Source organism: Diadema antillarum, unplaced genomic scaffold (genome assembly GCF_040938485.1).
Source record: "Diadema antillarum isolate AM-2024a unplaced genomic scaffold, OU_Dant_1.0 scf00000133, whole genome shotgun sequence".
Taxonomy (NCBI): domain Eukaryota; kingdom Metazoa; phylum Echinodermata; class Echinoidea; order Diadematoida; family Diadematidae; genus Diadema; species Diadema antillarum.
Genome location: NW_027271022.1, coordinates 598,066 through 618,830, shown reverse-complemented (window position 1 = coordinate 618,830; position 20,765 = coordinate 598,066). Strand labels below are relative to the sequence as shown.

The window sequence follows — 20,765 nt, the reverse complement described above, 5'->3', positions numbered from 1 at the left end:
TGTAAAGGATGTTATTGTCCTGCCCAATACATAGGACCCATTTTGTCAAAACGTGCATACTGCTTTTTTTTTGTTATTGTGGCAGAACTCCCTGTAACTCTTGTAGATTACTGTATGATTATGCCTGTACTCAATACTGTTAAAAAGCGAGGTATACACTCAAAATTGCCGTATACATTAATTTATTGACCTCCCCAACACAGTATGACGTTGTAATCATGTTGATACATCTGCAATATATAAACACAAACAAATCTTACTGTGTTCTCCAGCAATGTACCAATATAATACAAATCTTATTGTGTATATTTATATAGATACATTATGCACTTATATCTTGGAATGCCATTAAAATGACATAGCCAAAGGGAGTACAGTATACCAACGAAATACGCAGAAAATCATGTACAACGAACAACGTTTTATATCAATTGTCGCATGTTTGAGCACAAATCCACGACGAATGTCTTTATTATGTGGAAGAGCTTTCTTTTATCGTTGCTTTGTTCCCCCCCCCCCGTAAAACAAATCAAAGTCAAAGGGGCTAAACCAAAATTAACACATTTCTTTTCTCTTTCTTAAAGAGGTCTTCGTGGATTTACACCCACCACATCATTCCATTTGGATTTAATGAAATATAATTTTATTATTGTCATATTACTACTTAGAATGCATGAACTTTGCACAAAGTTTCTCTCCGCTAGTGCACAGTCGTTAGCAGGGGTTAAGCAGCATGACTCAGTAATAGCAACTGAGATATTCTTTTTTTTAAATCTTCTTATGACCCTTTCGTCCGAATGCCGGGCCCTGCCGGCGCCGCTGCATTACCGGAAAGACTTTCTATTTACGTGCATATCTGATTATACCTAAACTGCACTTACCTTTCAACCTTGATATTGACAATGACATCAGTTGGCCGCATCTTGGTTTGTTTGTTTGTTTGTTTGTTTGTTTGTTTGTTTTTTGTTTAAACTGAACTTCTTCCCCATAGAGCACTATTGATCAGCAGAGTATCATTTATTTCCGCTTCTGACGAATCAAACAACATACCAGCTTACATTTAAATCAGATTCTAAAAATTTTGTATAAGATAAACAAACGGCTGATGTTTTTGACGATCGGGACAAATTCAATTGGTCTGGATTTTCCTAAGCTACCAGTAGATAATGTATACAGAATGAATTTTTTTAGTTTTGTCAAGACAGTGTCCGTGCACAGTTATAAATCACTCAAGAATGTCCCGTTTGCACTCTTGTAAACTTGTGAACCCTTTCATTGTAGTTTGACACAAGAATTTTCCTCCAGATGTACATTCCTCCTTCATGTCTCACCTTCACAAACTATCTCTACGTAAATGCATAGACGTTCGAAGGGGCTTGTCAGCATGACTCTGTTAAACAACCAATCAATTTTTTTTACCTTAACTGTTAGAACACCTCGTTCGTATGCTATTATTGGAGTAATTATATTTCTGTTATTACCATATAAGCGCCTTGTCTTCTTTTATAATCATTGTTATTTCATATTACGCATACGAATTTACCTCACCAACGTTAAGTGTAGGAGGATTCCATTTACTTTTGTAGACATAAATTTAGCGAGACTATATGATGTAAAATTTATTCTATTGTATAACATAAAATTTTTTTATTTTTGTCAAGACTGTGTCCGTGCACAGTTATAAATCACTCAAGAATGTTCCGTTTGCACTCTTGTAAACTTGTGAACCCTTTCATTGTAGTTTGACACAAGAATTTTTCTCCAGATGTACATTCCTCTTTCATGTCTCACCTTCACAAACTATCTCTACGTAAATGCATAGACGTTCGAAGGGGCTTGTCAGTATGACTCTGTAAAACAACCAATCTAATTTTTTTACCTTAACTGTTAGAACACCTCGTTCGTATGCTATTATTGGAGTTATTATATTTCTGTTATTACCATAGAAGCGCCTTGTCTTCTTTTATAATCATTGTTATTTCATATTACGCATACGAATTTACCTCACCAACGTTAAGTGTAGGAGGATTCCATTTACTTTTGTACACATAAATTTAGCGAGACTATATGATGTAACATTTGTTCTATTGTATAACGTAAAAATGTATCAGTATCATTATTGTTATTATCAACGCACATGCACTGCACACCCCCACACATGCACACACTCACATTTACATTCACGCACAGACATTGCAACGTACTACACAAAATACATGGCCCCAGAACAACCATTCTCAACTTTGCACTCAAATCCTCATGACTCATAACAACGATCATCCTGACCAGGGTATCATAAGTAATCACAGTAAATACTACACTATTTCGGATTTCAATAATATGTTCAAATCTTCACTTGATTCCACTGCAAGTCATGTTAATAATTCCCGTAGTAATTCCACAAATAGGAATGATGACACTAATTATAACCCCATTAAAGATTTTAGCTTATTCCACTGGAATGCTAGAAGCTTAAACAAAAATTTTGACTCATTTGAACTACTTCTTCTTTCTTTACAAAATTTTCCCTTTTCCGCAATCGGTATAACTGAAACTTGGCTAGGGCACACGTCTCCAAATTTGTTTAGCCTTGATAGATATAAAATATTTCGCTCTGATCGTAAGAGAGGTAGAGGGGGAGGGGTAGCCCTATATATATATAACGAATTGCGAGTAAAAATAAGAACTGATATTGATATTGAAGGTTGTGAAAGCCTGTTTGTGGAAATCATTAATGATAAAATGAAAAATAAGATAATTGGTGTTATATACAGGCCACCAAATCATAAAACCGAAATGTTTTTAGAAAATTTTGATGAATGCCTCAACACGATTACACAAGAAAATAAGGAAATTTATATTATGGGCGACTATAATATTGATATGACGAAAATAGATACTTTAGCGGTAAAATTAAAAACTATTCTTTTTTCATATGCTTTCCATTCCCATATTGATAACCCAACAAGAATATCCCAAACATCTAAAACCTTGTTGGATAATATTTTTTCTAATAACTTTTCTGTAAATAAATTCATTAATGGTATTTTATATTATGATATATCTGATCATTTACCGATATTCATTATTCTTCGTTATTCTGAAAACGTCAAAAGTATTTCAAAACCCAGGCCGATAATGTACAGAAAAGAATCAGACGAGAATATTGAATTACTTAATCTTGATTTAGTGAAGGAAGAATGGCAAGAAGTGTATCTTCAAAATAACGCCGATAAAGCTTATGATATTTTTCTAGATAAACTTTTATATTATTATCGAAAAAACATTCCTTTAGTTAAGAAAAAAACACGCAGAAAGAACAAACATCCCTGGATTACAAAGGGAATCATCAATTCAATAAAAACCCGTAATAAATTGTATAAACTGGCGATTACTACCCACAATACAAAACATTTTACAGATTACAAAAAGTATAGAAATACACTCAGTAATTTGATTCGTATTTCTCGTAAAATGTATTATTCTGATAAGTTTGATAATCAAAAGGATAATGTAAATGGTTTATGGGAAACTATATATGAAATAACAGGTAAAAATAATAAGGAAACATCGTCCGTTTTTTATAATGACAACAAAGAACTCATAAACCCTGATGAAATATCTGATGCTTTTAACTCATACTTCGTAAATATTGGTCCCCAATTAGCTTCAAAAATAAAAAAACAAACATGTTCATTCAAACTTTACTGAATTTCTTCCACCAAACTGCGACAAATCCCTTTTCTTTACCCCAACAGATGAGGAAGAAATACTGGAGATTGTTAACAGATTAAAGCCAAGTAGATCTACTGGCCATGATGAAATAAGTGTTTATATACTGAAGAAAATCATCAAACAAATAACCACACCTTTATCTTACATTTTCAATCTTTCACTGTCTTCTGGAATATGCCCAAACTCATTAAAAATTGCGAAAGTAGTTCCAATTTTCAAAAGAAAAGACGACCCTTCTCTTTTAACAAATTATAGACCAATATCGTTATTACCTAGTATTTCTAAAATTCTGGAAAAAATTATTCATAAACGCCTGTACATTTTTCTTCATGTAAATGACCTACTTATACCTAATCAGTTTGGATTTAGAAAGGGCCATTCCACCGATTTAGCTATAATTCAATTGTTAGATAAGATTACTGAATCTTTTGCAAATAAAAAACATTTTATAGGAATTTTCATGGATTTATCAAAGGCTTTTGATACCATAGATCATGATATATTAATTTACAAATTAAAAAGATATGGTATTCGTGGTTTAGCACTTTCTTGGATTATTGATTATTTATCCAACAGAAAGCAATATGTACTATTTAAGTCATCTAAATCTCCGAATTCTAATATTGTATGTGGTGTTCCCCAGGGATCAATTCTTGGCCCCCTACTGTTCCTTGTATATATTAATGATATAATAAATACATCAAAAACTCTTAAATTTATACTTTTTGCGGATGATACTAATATTTTTTACTCCCATGAGAACCTTGAAACACTGTTTAATACTCTGAACACGGAAATAGACAAAGTCTCCCGATGGTTTATATGTAATAAATTATCCCTTAATGTCTCTAAAACAAATTTTATACGTTTCAAACCTACTGCTTCACAGAACATTAACAGCAGTTATAATATCAATATTGATGGATTATCTTTAACTGAAGTAAGATTTACTAAATTCTTAGGAATCACAATTGACTCGAGTTTAACTTGGAACGATCACATTCATAATATCCACACGTCTGTCTCAAGAACTGTAGGAATTTTATATCGACTGAAAAACTTCATTTCTCAAAATTCCCTGACTATTCTATACAATGCATTGATCTTACCACATATCACATACTGCAATATCGCTTGGGGAAACTGTGGCTCAACTAAAATCAATCCAATTTTTACTCTCCAAAAACGTGCTGTACGTTTGATTACCAATTCCCGTTACTTATCCCCATCCAATCCCCTATTTCGTCAACTAAAAACATTGAAAATTGAGGATCTTCACACTTTTCAAACTGCTGTTTTTATGTATAAATATACATTTAATTGTCTTCCAAAAATTTTTGATGGCTTCTTCACTCCAAATTTCACCGTTCATTCATATCCAACACGTCAGTCGTCCGATTACCATCTCGAAAACCCCAGAATCATTTTAGCTCAAAAATCATTAAAGCACAATGGACCAGATATTTGGAATTCTTTACCCCCTAATTTAAAACAACGTACGTCGTTGAACATTTTCAAACGAGAACTAAAAAACACCCTCATAATCCAGTATACTTCTGACACATAAATATTCATACCACCTGGTCAACAAACACCCTAAACAATGAGTTCACGGCCATAACTGAAGTAACATTCACCTCATCACACTGATACACAAAATAACACTCAACGTACAAACCACGATTCATCCCAACACAATGCACACCGCACTGCACCGCACGCCCTTCGCACAATTACTTCCCACTCAGTGAGTGGCAAGATTTTCTTTATGTATCTCTTCGTTGAGCCCATTGCACAATTACCCCCCACTCAGTGAGTGGCAAGATTTTCTTTATGTATCTCTTTACCTGGGGCCATCATCCTCGTCAAGCTTAGCTTATGATGATGGTCCCCTGCATTTCATTTTTATCATTTCCTATTGCTTCCTTTCATATATGATATTCGTTCTTGAAAAAAAAAAGAAAATGTATGTAAGATCCAAACGTTACGAATATTAGCTGTGTAAATGACTATGTAAGTATCTTGTTGATTTGTATTGATTTTGAAATGCAGAAATAAAAACTGAACTGAACTGAACTGAACTGAACTGAACATTAAGACTACAAGTCCACAACTAGGTCACCACAGAAGCTCATCCGGTGGTTTTACTACAAATATCTGGAGCTAAATTCCAGGGAAATATACAATTTTTTTTCTATTAGTGTGTTCATTACATGGCTGTATTACTTAAAGTCGGGTAGTAAGTTTTTCCGAGATCCATCGACAATTAACGTCCCTCAGCCCTCTTTGCCCTTAATAGCAATGTCCTGCATGTCCAGAGTCTGCCCTTAGTGTATGTTTGCCGCACCCTCTCATTAAGTGGCTCCCAGAGCAAAACCGAGTGCAGTGGAACTCAAGGTGTCCTTGAACATCCCCAGCAAGCCTGATTAGGTGTTGCTTTGGAGCTGACTTATGGCAAATCCCGTGACGTTCTGAAGACATGATCCTTACAATGTACTGGCTGATGTAAAGAGTCATAGTGAGCAACCTCATGAAGTAGCCATCTGGACGTATCTGTGCATAACACAAGTTTGACACAAACACATTAACCAAAAGAAACACCTTCATGTCTTTACTGTTTGATACGCAAAAGTAAGTATTGTGGAATTAGATCACTTAATGGAGTGTTAATGTTAAATTTGTGTTTTAGTTTACCCTAGGCAGTAATGAATATTATTGTCATCATTGTCACCATATTGTCGTTATTACTTTTATTTCCAATCCGCTAAAGACAAATTTCCTCTTCTGATTGTGCTGACGTCTTCATATGTGATTGCCATCACTCTTCTTGCAATCATCTCTAGGGCTTGGTGCTTATATCAAAGAAAAAGGTGAGTCTTTGCTGAAACCTCTAATTTCGTTTATGTCACTTCCCTTTCCTAATTCAGTGGTTCTAAAGAGCATTGGCCAAAAATTGACACCATGGAACTTCAGTTTCTGAAGTCTTATAAGTGGAATTGGGACCCTTCAAATATATGACATGTATAAAGTCATCCATGTTTTCGTATTTTGTTGTGTTCGGATAAAAACAATTTCTTGTTCCTGAAAGAGGTAGCGCCTCATTCCATTTATTTTCCATTGTTATCAAGAATGATCTGCTGCTTCACATTTGTTACAGGCTATTCAGTCGATTTTGCCCTCCCACCTACCCCCCCCCCCCCCTGAAAAGCAAAAACATTAAATCATTAAACAAGCAGCGTTTATATATTCGATATTCTGCATTATCTCTTCGAGTCTATCTCGGGAAATGTAAACGGAAAAAGCATTCATTGAGAGTGATTTTTATTCTTCTTTTTTTTTCTCATTTTGTCATAGTGTATGTATACAGTTGTTTAAAATTTACTTCAGAAGTCTTAATTTTCTTCTGGGTAAAATTACGCAATTACATTTATAGAATTGATTAGGCCTTTGGAACTTATATCGATTTCTAGTTCACTGAAATGGGAAGTATGTGGAGCTGATATGCTATGTCTTCCCGCTCATTGCAGATATAAACCGTCGCCATCTCAAACTCGGAACGACGCTGACATAAGTGGAGTGCAAACTTCAGACCAACAGACAGCTCCTGATAATCACGCTCCGGATGCTGCTTTCCCACTCCATACCCTGAGGCCTTCAGTCGACCATGCCATATTTCCTGGGGGACACCCTATCCCTTCAAGGATTGAGGACTCTGCTTATGATCAAGATAACATTTACCAAAATGCTGAATACGTACGCAGAAATTTTGACAACATGCAGATGATCTCGAAAGGAGCCGTTTCGGTAGAAGACCATGGGCAGAATTGGTCGTCTACCTCTGAGCAACCAGTTGGTGTTAAGTGTTTTGGGGGAAAATCACATCAGAAGCCATCGAGAAATGTTAAAGAATATGAATGTGACAAGTTTGTTTCAACGGGCATCGGCAGTGACACAACTGGCAGAAAAACCTCGATGCCGCAGGTTCGGTTGTTTGACGAATCAGAGTACAACTCGCTTGAATTTGCGAGAGGCCCTGCAACCGGTCTTATGGGTAAGCACGCAGAGCCCGGCAATTGTATTTCGCAGGCTTACGCAGCAGATGAAGAAAGGGCAAAAAATTCCCCCTCTGGTGGAAGATCTGCGGAAACTATTGACTGGGATTATTCTAACACAGACAATGAATACGACGACATCGATGCAACGGTTGGGCTTCCAGTGGGATCCGTTTTCATTGACAGACACCAAGTCACAACGAAAGATAAAGATTATGCCGAAGAACTCTCTGAGCTCTATGCCAAGGTGGATAAGAGAAGAGGAAGTTCTTCACGTGAGAATAGCTCTGTTTCAGCACAGAACATCGAGGAACTGTACGCCAAAGTAAACAAGCGTAGAGATGGACCCTCAAAGGTGCGTGATTCCATTGGCAGGCTAAAAAAGATCACACAAGACGAAAATGGCGTCGAGGCAACACCTGTAGAACTCTATGTTAATATGGATGATAGGAGAGGGAGAAATTTCACCGAACAGGAGAGTTTTGTGTCAGTATGTAGTGGCGAGGAACTGTATGCCAACGTGAATGAGCAGGGAGATGGATGTTCACAAGGAATAAGTTACAATAACGGGCATCAAGACATCACAAACGTAAAAAATGACATCGAAACTGCCTCTGATGAACTCTATGCACAGGTGGATAAAGGAATGATGTCCCGTAAGGAGGTTGGTGATACGGCAGCATTCAGACATGAGGAACTGTATGCCAAGGTGAACAAGCATTTTTGATGGGAAACAGTTTCATTGAAGGGTGCAGATTCACCACAGAAGGTAAATTTTGACGCAAAATCTTTGCCTGTGGAATTCTTTTAAAGAGTGGATAAGAGAAAAGGATACTTTTATTTAATTCAAATGAGGAATGGTATATACTGATGTGAGAAAAGATATAAGGGTGCATCCACGAGGTGGATTTTTCCAAGGCACCACAGAAGACCAAATGACCCACCGAAACTGCAACACTGTTGATGTCTATGCACAGATGGATAGAAAAGGAGGACTGTTATCCAATTTGACTAAACTTGGTCAGCACAAAAGAGAGAGGAACTGTACACCAGTGTGAGCAAGCATTATAGAGGAGGTTCAATTCAAGGGGGATCGGTTCCAAACTAGGCCGGCGCCACGTTTTGAAAAAAAAAAAGGGGGGGGGGTATATTTCTGGTATCACTTCCGGGTTTATCAGCTAACAAGCAAAGAAAAAAAAAAAGAAACAAATATGTTCAGCGCAACTTTCTGCTGCCACTTCATGCGTGTGATTATTTTTAACGAGTTCATTTTTATGCCTCCGCCACGAAGTGTTGTCGGAGGCATTATGTTGTCGGGTTGTCCGTCCTTCCGTCCGTCCGTCCTTCCGTCCGTCTGTAATGATTTTTGTGGACAGGGTAACTGTCAAAACCTGTTGAAGTATCCTAATGAAACTTGGCATATATGTGTATTAGGGGGTAAAGATCTATCTGCTTATCAACTTTTGGGTGCACATGCTCAAGGTCAAAGGTCAAGGTCAAATACATAAAATTTCACAATTTCCACCATATCTATGCAATGCCTAAAGATATTTTCTCATAACTTAGTGTATACATGTATTACCCAATCAAAATTCTCTGGTGAAAGTTTGGGTCATGAGGTCAAAGGTCAAAGGTCAAAAGGTCAAATAAAGATATTAAAACTTCATTTTTTTTTCTCCGTACCTTGGAAATTGTTCAAGGTATCTTCACGGAACATAGCATATATACATGTACTGACTGGCAGTGATTATCTAGAGAATTTAGTGTTCATGGGGTCAAAGGTCAGGGGTCAAAGGTCAAGTGCAACACTTCAAAATTTTACTATTTCCCTCATGTTTATGCAATGCCAGCATAATTATTTTTTTTTTAACACTTGGTGTATGCATGTGTAACCTAATAGAAATTCTCTGGAAAGTTTTTTTTTTCTTTTTCTTTTTTTTTTTTTTTTGCTTCAAAGGTCCAAAGGTCAAAGATCAAGTGAAAGTGGTGAACTATCTTGTTCCTCCTTATCTCGGAAGTGGCCCAAGATGTCTTGAAACTTACTAAATATTTATGCACGTTCTGCCTGACAGTGATTATCTTCTGAATTTTAAGGTCAAAGGCCAGATGAAAATGGTAACAATTTACTATTCAATACAGAAATTGCACTTTTCTCCATACCTTCAAAATTACTCAGTGCATAAATGTATGAATGGGTCAAAGTCAGGTTAAAGTCCTTAAATCCCCAAATACATGCTCTCCTATTCATCCAATGAAACCTAGGTCAAGGAAGGTGAAACTTGTCATTTTAATATTTTGCTAATTTTGTGAAAATGTAATCACACATTGTCCATGTACTATCTAGACCTATTAGGAGAGTCATGCATCATGGCGGAGGCATAGCATTTGCCAAAGCGATATTTCTAGTTGTTTTTTTTTCATAAAACGAGTTCCAAATGCCTTGTTTAAGACTACCGTTGAATCAATGTAAGAATGTTAAACTGACTACGTGAGCATGAAGAGGAGAGAAAGAAAGAGCGAGACACAACAATAACCGTTGAAATGAAATCATTGTACAGAAAAGTTATTTGTTTTCATAAATGCATGCATAGTTATTCTGTAACTGCGTGTAACACCACGAACAGAATTTGGAAGATTTCACTCAAATGCCTCGTTTATACCATCGCTGAGTCTATAAAACTATCTTATAACATAATTAGAGGGGGACGGGTAGAAGGAGGGAGAAAGTATCAACTGGATGTAGACCTGCAATATCTGTATAGAGAATGGAGCATCACGTCACTGCATGTTTATATTTAGATAGAAAACAGAGACTCCTTTGGTATTAAAGGACATTTTCACCATGTAAAAATTGAGTCAACGTGGAAATATAAATAGCACACATCAGTGAAATTTGAGGAAAATCGGCCAATTAGTTCAAAAGTTATCAATTTTTAAGTTTAGTGTGACCGTCGCTGGATGAGAAGACTACATAATATGCAATTTGTAAAGATTGATGTTATGTTCAATCACTTCATTCTAGTCTGTGACAAAATATAAGAGATAAGTGTCGAACATGTAATTTCAGTGTCGAAGTATTGGTAGATGATTTTCCTATTGTTGGATGTGATTCGACCACTGGAAGTTTGACAGTGTGATTGGTGATCCCGCCCATTTGAATTTGAGGAGTACCATGTAACTTTGCCAACTTTCTGGATGCTTGTGGTGTTGGTTATCAAAATATCAGATCATGTAGTATCTGTACTAAGTCATCCTCAAACAGGTTTGTATTACTCCCGTCGATCTTTACGTGCAAGACGTTTGACTGGGGCAGTTTGTTCGTTCTTGTTTTGTTGTTATTTGTTCTTTTTTTGCCATTACATTGAAGAATATAATGCAGCGTATTAAAAGAGAGACAAGAATACAAGTTTTGAACACGGTATGAAGTATATGACTTACCGTATTTTACAGTATGTTGCACAGTTAAAACTGTGACCCAAACACTAAATGGAGTATTTTTGAATGTGATATTCAGACTAAGTATTGAACTGGAACTAAGTGATGTAGGATGAATCCACTACTGAATTATCTATAGATAATCGGCAACGTACATGTATATATACATTCAGCAAAAAAAAGTAAACACTTTTTCAAGTTCTTATTTCTCATACATTATTTGACTAATATTAATATTTTATATGCCATGTTAAAGGTGATTTAAAAACATTATTTACCACTTGCAGATAAAACAAAAGCATAGCTTTAGTGCTTCAAAATAGTTATAATATATTATCAATAGAAACAACAATGTAAAAATGTTAGCCAGCATAATCGATGTTTTGTTGAAACTTATGTGATTCAAAGTTCCCTTAAACACTATGTACTCATGTAAGCGTTATGTATATTACTTTGTATTACTCTATATGGAAATAAAATCATTTGAATTGAAAAAAAATGAATTGAAACCATTGTTAAATATCAAAAATGTGAACAATAGTTATAGTATCATTGTTTTTAGAATACATCATCCACAGATATGGCTTATTGAGAAAAATAGTGATATCTCCTTGTATTTTAGGCTTGATTGAAAAAATTCACATGGTAGGATATTTTGTGATACAACTGACCTACACATATGCATCAGATGTGACAACTCAACCATTTTTAAAATCACTGCTTCCAATGGTAAACAATACCTTTAATTGGCTGTTAGCCTTTTAGGTCAATAAAAGGGGGAAATTTACGCATGAGGGTACACATTCTTTTTTCTCTTTCAAGGCACAAAAGTAAAAATTGCAAAGAATGGACAAGTAGCCATTTTATGCATAATGTTCTTATTAATAACAGACGCGAACAAAAAACAAATTTAACACGATATGAAAAGAAAAAACAAGAATTAATTTGCAAAAATTAACTTATGATCTTTATAATGTATTTACAGCCCCCAAAGGTAAAGAAAGGCAAAAACAATGGACGAAAATGAAGAATCTTTTTTTCAAATCCAAATTCAAATTATATCAGAGAAGAAGCATTGATAACAAAAAATGTAGAAATTTCAAACTTAAGAAACTTGAAAACGGTATTTGGTTCTTGTTTTTTTTCATGAATACATGAATTCCTAAATCAAAGGAATGAAATAAAGAGATTGTGCCAATTTAATCACCTTTCCGGCTTACTCCTTTTATCAGTTTAAGTTTGAGTTGACAGAAAATTCTTATTTTCCATCTTTAGTTTCCCCACTTTATTTTTGTTTGATGGAGAAAGAGATACAAGAGAACAAAAGGACATTTGCAAAATAAATGACAGAATGTCAATTTCCACAATTTTTGCTTTACCGTGCCTTGGAGGTCAAAACGAATGAGTTTACTCATGCGTAAAGTTCCCCTTTGTATTAACCTACAAAGTTGATAGCCAATTGATAGACTGTAATTTGGTATATGGCACAATAATGTTTAGCAAACATTTTAGTGAAAAATATGAATGGAAAAAGTGCTTACTTTCTTTTTTTCTTCTTTTTGTGTTTACTGAGTGTATGATTTCTTTAATTAATTTTGTGTAGGTTGATGATGATAACATAAGCACGTTGTGGTAATGTGAATAATCCAGTCTTACCACGCTTACAAAGAACAACAATCAAAACACTCAGATTCATCAGAAAAGTACCTATCGCACACTAGTCTTGTTCATAATTTACAGTCGCATACAATGTAAAGCTGGCAATATGCATGGATATCGCATCAGGGCAATTATACTGTTTCGAATGTAACAACAAACGCCTCCTCCAAAATAATATCTGTCTTTCCTCTCCATATTATAGCCATCAATACGACATACATCCTTCCCAATGGTTTCATCTCACCAAGTCTCAGATAATGACATTATATCATAAGGATAACCTTTTAACAAACAATTTACGTCACCTGTTTTATTTCTAAGGCTTCTTACATTTAAATGGGCAATTTTCAGCCCCTTTTCGATAGAAAAAACATTCTTCATAATTCAACTCACTCTTATTATCATTTACAGTAGTACCAAATAAACCTGTACTTATCTGCTGTTCTGAATTAATATCATACACAAAAGGTAATTGGGATAATAAACATTTTGTACACTGCCAATCCACAAATTTCTCATGAGGATCATTATACTGAGCACTTGAAACATTTACACATCTAGTATGTACCCATTCTGAACAATTCGTACACAGCAAAGCTTTCTGATTTCTCTTTACAGTTTTTTCACATACAGCGCAGGGATACAAGATAGGCATACACAATAATATTCAAGGGAACAGAGGGGGTAATAATATCAAAATGAACGGTGAAAAAAAAAACCACAAAGCAAAATTAATCCAAATTACGATAAGCATGTACATAAGTATTCGCTCGGTTCACGTAATGTTCAACGTAGTCACTTTGGATAGGTGTTCTTTTCTCGTTACCTTGTGTCGGTCGCCATTGGGAGTTTTGACTAGTATGACTCCGTCCTGTGTCCATATTCTGTGGTCCTTCGCTGAGTTTGCAGTTCTGAGTTTCCACAGGAGTTTCGCTCTTGACTTGGTTAGGCTTTCATTGATGTATACATGCCTAGTTGATGACGGTGGTGGATTCTGCGACGTCGATGACGATGTATTCCTTAGTTTCCTGCGAGCGGCGTAGATTCGTTCGCGGATTCGGTAGTTTGTGAACTTCACAATGATGTTCCGATCACGCTTTCCTTGACCGTTGGGTGAAGGCCTGCCGAGACGATGGCTGCGATCGATGTCGCTGGCGTTGATTTCCATATCAAGCTTGTCACGGCATAGGCTCCTTATCACATCGTCGGTGTTCTCGTTGTCGTCGTCGCTCTCGGGTATACCAGAGAATACCAGGCAGTTCCTCCTTGTATACTGCTCGGAGTCGTCGGCGGTGGCTTTCAGGTTCTCTACCTCCTTCTCGAGTGCAACGATGCGGTCGCTGTGCTCGTCGACATCGAAATCGATGGATTTTTTCATCTCAGTCGTTGAATCAGAATAGCATGATCGACTGTGTCAAAAGCTGAGCTCATACCAAGCATGATCAGAGCAGTGATATTACCACTATCTAATTCTCTGAACACAATATCTGATAAGTTGACTAACAGTGTTTCTACACTATGACCAGGCTTGTACGCAGATTGAAATGAATCAAGCAATTCATTATCTTGCAGATACATTGTCAGTTGTGAGAAAACAACCTTTTCAAGCAATTTACTTAAATAAGGTAAATTTGAAATTGGGCGGTAATTTTTTAGACACTCCTGATCTAAGCCTGCTTTTTTCAAAGTTGGATGAATAACTACTTTTTTACACACCTGTGGAACTACACCTAATCTCAGGCTAGCATTTATGATTCTTGTGATAACGGGTGCTAAAACTCTGCCACACTTCTTAACCAAATCTGTTGGGATTGGATCAAGTTCACATGATTTATTAGGTGAGTTCTTAATAAGCTTTTCTATCTCATTAACAGTGACAGACTGAAACTCACTCAATTCTGACTTGACTTCACATACAATGTCATTTGGCTGTTCACAACGAGTTGGGAAACTCCGTTGGATTGCCACAATTTACCAAAGAAATATTGATTAAAACAATTGGCTAACTCAACTTGATCACCATGAGTGAGGTGTTCTGGCAAAGGAGATCGCTGTTTTCGGTAAAGTAAAGCATTAGCAACTTTGTACAACTTCTTTGTATCTTTCCCACAATCCGTAACCTTTTTAGAATGATATTGTAACTTAGCATCTTTAATCAAGGCATTTACACATCGCCTTTGCGCATGATACATCTGCTTGTGAATCTCCACTTTTGTGGACCTTGACTTCCTTTCTAACTGTCTACGAAGTAGTTTTGCTTGAGCTATTTCTGGGGTATACCATTCCGTATTGGGGTGTATTGTGACCTTGATTCGTTTCTCAGGTGCCAACTTATTAAGGGTGGCAGTGAGTAAGGTGTTTTGCAAATTCACTTCATCATCAACATTATTAACTTGAGATTCAGCTGATGAAAGAGACTTAACATGAGTATCAGCAACAAACTCTTGTGGGTTTACAGATTTCAAATTCCGTGTCACAACAAATGTTTTTTGATACAACGTTTAGGAAGGTTCAATTCACACATTATTGCTGAATGATCTGATATACCTTCCACAACACCGGTATTACAAAGTTGTACAGCGTTACCTTTATGAGTTATAAGCAGATCTAATACATTGCCTCGATTATGAGTTGGCTCATTAATATGTTGAATCATATTAAAGGCTGACAATACTTCAGAGAACAACTTCGAATTCGAAGTTGATGAGTCCACAGGTATATTGAAATCACCTGCAATCAACAAGTCAGACGAGCAGAGAAGCTGTCTATCGAGCACATTAGAAAACTCATCCAAGGAAATCTAAAACTGTACTGAACTGGGTGGACGATATACATTGATGAAATGCAACGATTTCTGCATATAATTTATGATTGGGGCATTTAGGAATGGAATTTCAGAAAAAGGTTTGCTTATTCAAATACTTCAGAGTTCCTTCTACAATGTGGAGGTGAAAAATCATTATCGGTATTTAGTGCCCTAAGGGCCCTTTTCTCGCGTCACGGCCCATATATATATATATAGATATATATACATATATATATATATATATATATATATATATATATACATACATATATATATATATATATATATATATATTTGTATATTCATATATATATATATATATATATATATGTATTTATATATTTATATATAATACATATATATACATGGTGATTTGTTTCATCAAAATGATCACAGAACTATTTTCAATTCGAGTGCATTTAATCTTAAAGTTATAATCTTACTAACAATTCAACAGACCTAATAGGACATTCTCCTGGTAAAAGTTCTTACACCACTTGACTACAATCACACCAATTTCCACCGAGTTGCCAAATATCACACACAAAGTGACGAGAGATTTCTGTCAGATCAACCATCAAGACGAATATTAATAAATCTAGCTTTACCCGGAGCATTGAGTGTCAATTCCATTGTCTGCACTATTACCATTTGGAAAGGATTTTTTTCAGGACAAAAGGTGCAGTTTGCTCCATTGAGAATTGTCTTAATTGTTTGTTAATGCCTACCTATGTCATATATCGTTTCTCACGATTCTTAATTGCATTATAATGGGTTTCGTGTATGTGGTTTTCATGAGACGTATTGTCAATGCAGCGCTTAAGAGGTAGAAAGTTTAGTTTCCTGAACCCTTGACTAAACGGCGACCATTGAGCTCAAAATCTTTTTCTTTTCTTTTCTCTTTTTTTTACTTCCTGCTTGTGTTTTCACCTGGAATATGAGCTATTCGTCTCAGTAGATCCCTGGAGTTTCAATTTCTGCAATCAAAGAGCCCCATTATGAAAAGCATCAACTCTGCAGATAACAGATAATGTACATTGTAAGTATGGCTGTATAATGGATTATTACAAGACTGTTTATCTCTTTTACCACGACAGAAAGATCCCACTGAATCTCACAGTTGCTAAAATTTGTCACTGTACAATAGTGATGTTTTTCTATTCTTTTGAATTAACCTGCGATTTTCTCTCATTAAAAAAAAAAAAAATCACAAAGCCAGCAATGGGCAAATGAGAAGTGAAAAAACAAACCTTCAAATTTTACATATTACAGTGAGGACTCTGACAATCACATCAATTGAAACTAATTGTGATTTTGCTGTCATCTTCTTTCCACTCATCCATTATTCCTTGCTTAAATATGATATCGTATCACGTTTTTATCAATATGGTGACTACCTTGACAAGTGAAAAGAAGTCGATAATGTAAGAGTGCCGTCCATTCAAGATTTTACGTGCAACCTAATGGGAGACTTGTAAAGCAACGTCATTCTTGGTTCTATAACTTCCCCATTAATGTTCACTTTCTATTGTGTATACATACCACTTGAGCATGGAGTTAATTTTCGCTTTCATCTCGCATCGGACACGCCAGGGAGAGAGAGATAGTTGGCCATTGTCTCATATCGCGTGATACGTGACAATCCAGGGACTGTTATGTTTTATTATTATTATTATTAATCTATCACGCGAAGGGAAGGAAGCTTGTGAGAGATTCTGTCACTCTGATTTGTCTGAGGTGCGTAAGCTTCACTTGGGCGCTGCATTTACTGACGCCATTTTGTTTGTCACTAATATTGGTGCAACACATGTTTCTCTGAGAGATCTTTTAGCCATTCCGCGGTATTTCATATACTTCAACTAGAGATGAAGACCAAAGTCATGACTGTCACTCTAAACAAGTGGATATTGGTGATAATCATGTTGTCTTTTCCTCCTTTACGCTTATCGGAACTCATAGGTAAGTAGTCTTAAGTGTCATTCCTTGTTCAAACAAAATCTTCCCCCTATTTTCTTCTAAGATGTCTAACAATTCCTACTAGAAGAAAAAAAAAATTGTACCTGTTAGCCCGGAAGGCAGGGGGAGAATTTTCGAATAACTGTGTCTCTGTACAGACTTCGAAGTCCAACCGTAGTTCAGAGAATTCATCATTGATTCAATTGAATGAACTTCAAAAAATACCAGAGTTTTCTGATAATCTGATTATAAAATGACGGATAAGTTCGTCGTTCAAATTAAAAGTCAATAGTTCTAACTATTGGAATATTGAAAATAGCCATCTTTATTTCATTCGTGTTTCATGAGTTCACTTGGAAAAAAGATTTAAGATGGAGGAATCCCAACGGATACTATCATAATTATGGACTCATTGAAATCTACTTACTCTGAAATATCAGGCAAGAGTTTACACAATTATTGTCACTTTAATACCAAGGACTGTGTTGAAGTTACATACAATGTGTACAAAAAATTGTATTCTGTATCAACCACTTTCTGTACAGTACGTCTATCGTCTACTGATGGGTTACTTTAAAAGTCATGATGAATCATGTTATTGTTTTGTTTTATTTTAAATTTACTTGTGTTGTGTTTCTGCTTTTTTGATTTTAGGTCTTACCATCAACTGTTCGATGTATGTAACCACCGAGTTGAGAGTAGACGAACAGAACAGTTCCGCTGCTAACACGTGGGAAATACGAGCATACGAGGGCCAGAGGATTGTTCTATTGCTGCAATCGTTAAACAATCAGTTTGTGAAATTATCCGCAGAGGATGAAATAGCAAGCACCAAAAGTGTATATCCAGTGCGAGTCAACGTCACCGCCTCATGTTTAAAAGGTATTTTGATTTTAGTTCTTAAAGTAATTGACACTATGATATATTGGTTTTCATAATGTGAATGGATATGCATGCCGTTTACGACTTACTGCCATAAACAATTACTATCTTTTCAATTCAATTCAATTCAATTCAATTCAAATCAATCTTAACCGAGGCCACGTATAGTCATTTGATCGATAGCCTAACCTGTTGCAGGTATATTGACATGTCATTGCAGAAATAATGATGAATTATGTCATACTGATTAGGTTTGTGATTGCTCTGGTTTTATGTTTATGTCAGAAGTAATTTGACTTCAGTATAATACTAACAAGTCAAATACATGTGCAAAGTGTGCAGACTTCAGGTGAATTACGCGGATTTTTATGGTGACCGTTAGATGCATTCATGAGCAAATGTCGCTAATATCTTCTTACTTAAGGGAAGGATAGCTATTTATAGTTCATCCCACAAGCTCGACGTCGGAAAAAAAAAAGGTCCGTGAGTCAGACATTCTATAGTGCCAACGAGGTCAACATTAGGCAAACAGGTCTATGATATAACGAGACCGACATTGCGTACATAAAGGCCAGTGCTGGAATGTGGTCGTGTCGACCTCATGGGCCTCATTTGTCGAGATGGTGGACCGTATAGCTCGTGGGCCTATTTTCATTGATGTCGAGCTCACGGGCCTTGTGCACTTAGCGTCTAACTCGTGAGTTGTTATGACTCGTAAGCTGTATGACTCTTAGGCTATCATGACTAGTGGGTTGCATAACTCGTGGGAGTCCAAATTTATGACATGTACCTTATACATGCATGGACAGTACATTGTATAGGACTTGGCATAATGTATGACTGAATGTTGTGATTGAATATTCACAAAGCAATGGTGAGGTTTCAGAAGTAATTGTGTGAGGATTTTTGGCTTTTATTGTTAAAAAAGGTTGATTTAAAGCGTTTTTGTTTTCAGTGCTTACAGCATTTACAGTGTGTAAATCATGAGTGTTTCCAAGTCATTGTTTAAGCAACAGTTTGGAGCTCTATGTGAATTCTATTTCTGCTAAGATCAGTCACGAAGGGAATACCCCATGGTTATAGCAATTCAATTAAGTGTAGATAAGTAGCTCTAAAACTTCTTTGGACATCAGAAAAGGAGAAAAATTATAAGGAGAAAACGAAATGATTAAAGACCAATTTCATGAGTAACAAATCTATGCGAATATGAATGTTTTATTACCATGCACTTATTAACATTTAGTGTTTTGTTAGGGATTTATGTAGTCAGGCTGTAAACTCGAGCAGTGAATTTAGTTGCTGTATGATTTGAACATATTTCCATTTTGTTTCGTTTTTTATTTCAAATGTAACACAAAGAAGTAATCGATGAAACAAATAGTCACGAATTCAAATTAAATGTGTAACGATTTCAGCATAAGATACGAAATAAAAACACCACTATAAAAAGCCATGAATAGGATAATGCAAAGGGGCCGTAGAATGGAAGATACGTAAGAAAGTAGCATGCATTACATATGTGAATACGCTACCATTAGCAGACTTTCTGAATACGCGGAATAGAACGTGATTTTTTTTAGTTAAAACATGATGCTTCAGAGAAATTCCAAAGTTAAGGCCGAATGGCTGTTGAAAAAGCTGTTTGCAAACAGTACCCTTCTTACGGATAAGAGAAATGAGTTCCATCGTTTAAAAGGAGTGTACTTATGTATCTTTCTTTTCTTCATGAACATATCTAGAACATAGAAATTATATTGGATGCTATTGCCTTACACTGAATTTGTCCATGAGTCTATGTTAGACTCAGCTTCCTATGTTAAAATCAAATTCTATTCTATATTATGTTTATTTCAAAACAAGGTGAACCGGCCATGAAACTGATTGGGGGACAATCTCCTCTCGGCGGTTTTGTAGTTTTGAGATCAGCTACGGACAACTTTGTTTGCAGAGACGGCTTCACTGACCGCATGGCACATTCCATCTGTGGAGAGCTCGGATTCCCAGCATTTCATACCTTTTCTGCCTCAGTTGTACCTTCTCATCTTAATGCAACAAACTGGATCAAGGTCGAAGATTGTTCGCCACGTAAGTGACCCATTTTACAGTACCTGTAGTTTTAACTGAGTGCAATGCAAAATATGAATATTGTTTCGTTTTAAAAAAAGAGAGAATACCCTTTAATACCTTATCCTAAACTTATAATCACCGCTTCTTTGTAAATTTAGAGAAAACATTTGGCG

The 20,765-nt window shown here is 35.9% G+C and overlaps 1 long non-coding RNA gene across 1 annotated transcript in view; it reads left to right on the top strand.

The window, feature by feature from the left end:
- The window catches only part of LOC139720759 (uncharacterized), a 42,752-nt gene extending 35,266 nt beyond the window's left edge, over positions 1–7,486 (top strand). Inside the window, exons 2-3 of the long non-coding RNA XR_011710180.1 lie at positions 6,506–6,605; positions 7,263–7,486. This is a non-coding gene — a long non-coding RNA (uncharacterized lncRNA). The remainder of the gene's footprint in view (positions 1–6,505; positions 6,606–7,262) is intronic.
- Positions 7,487–20,765: the final 13,279 nt, after the last annotated feature.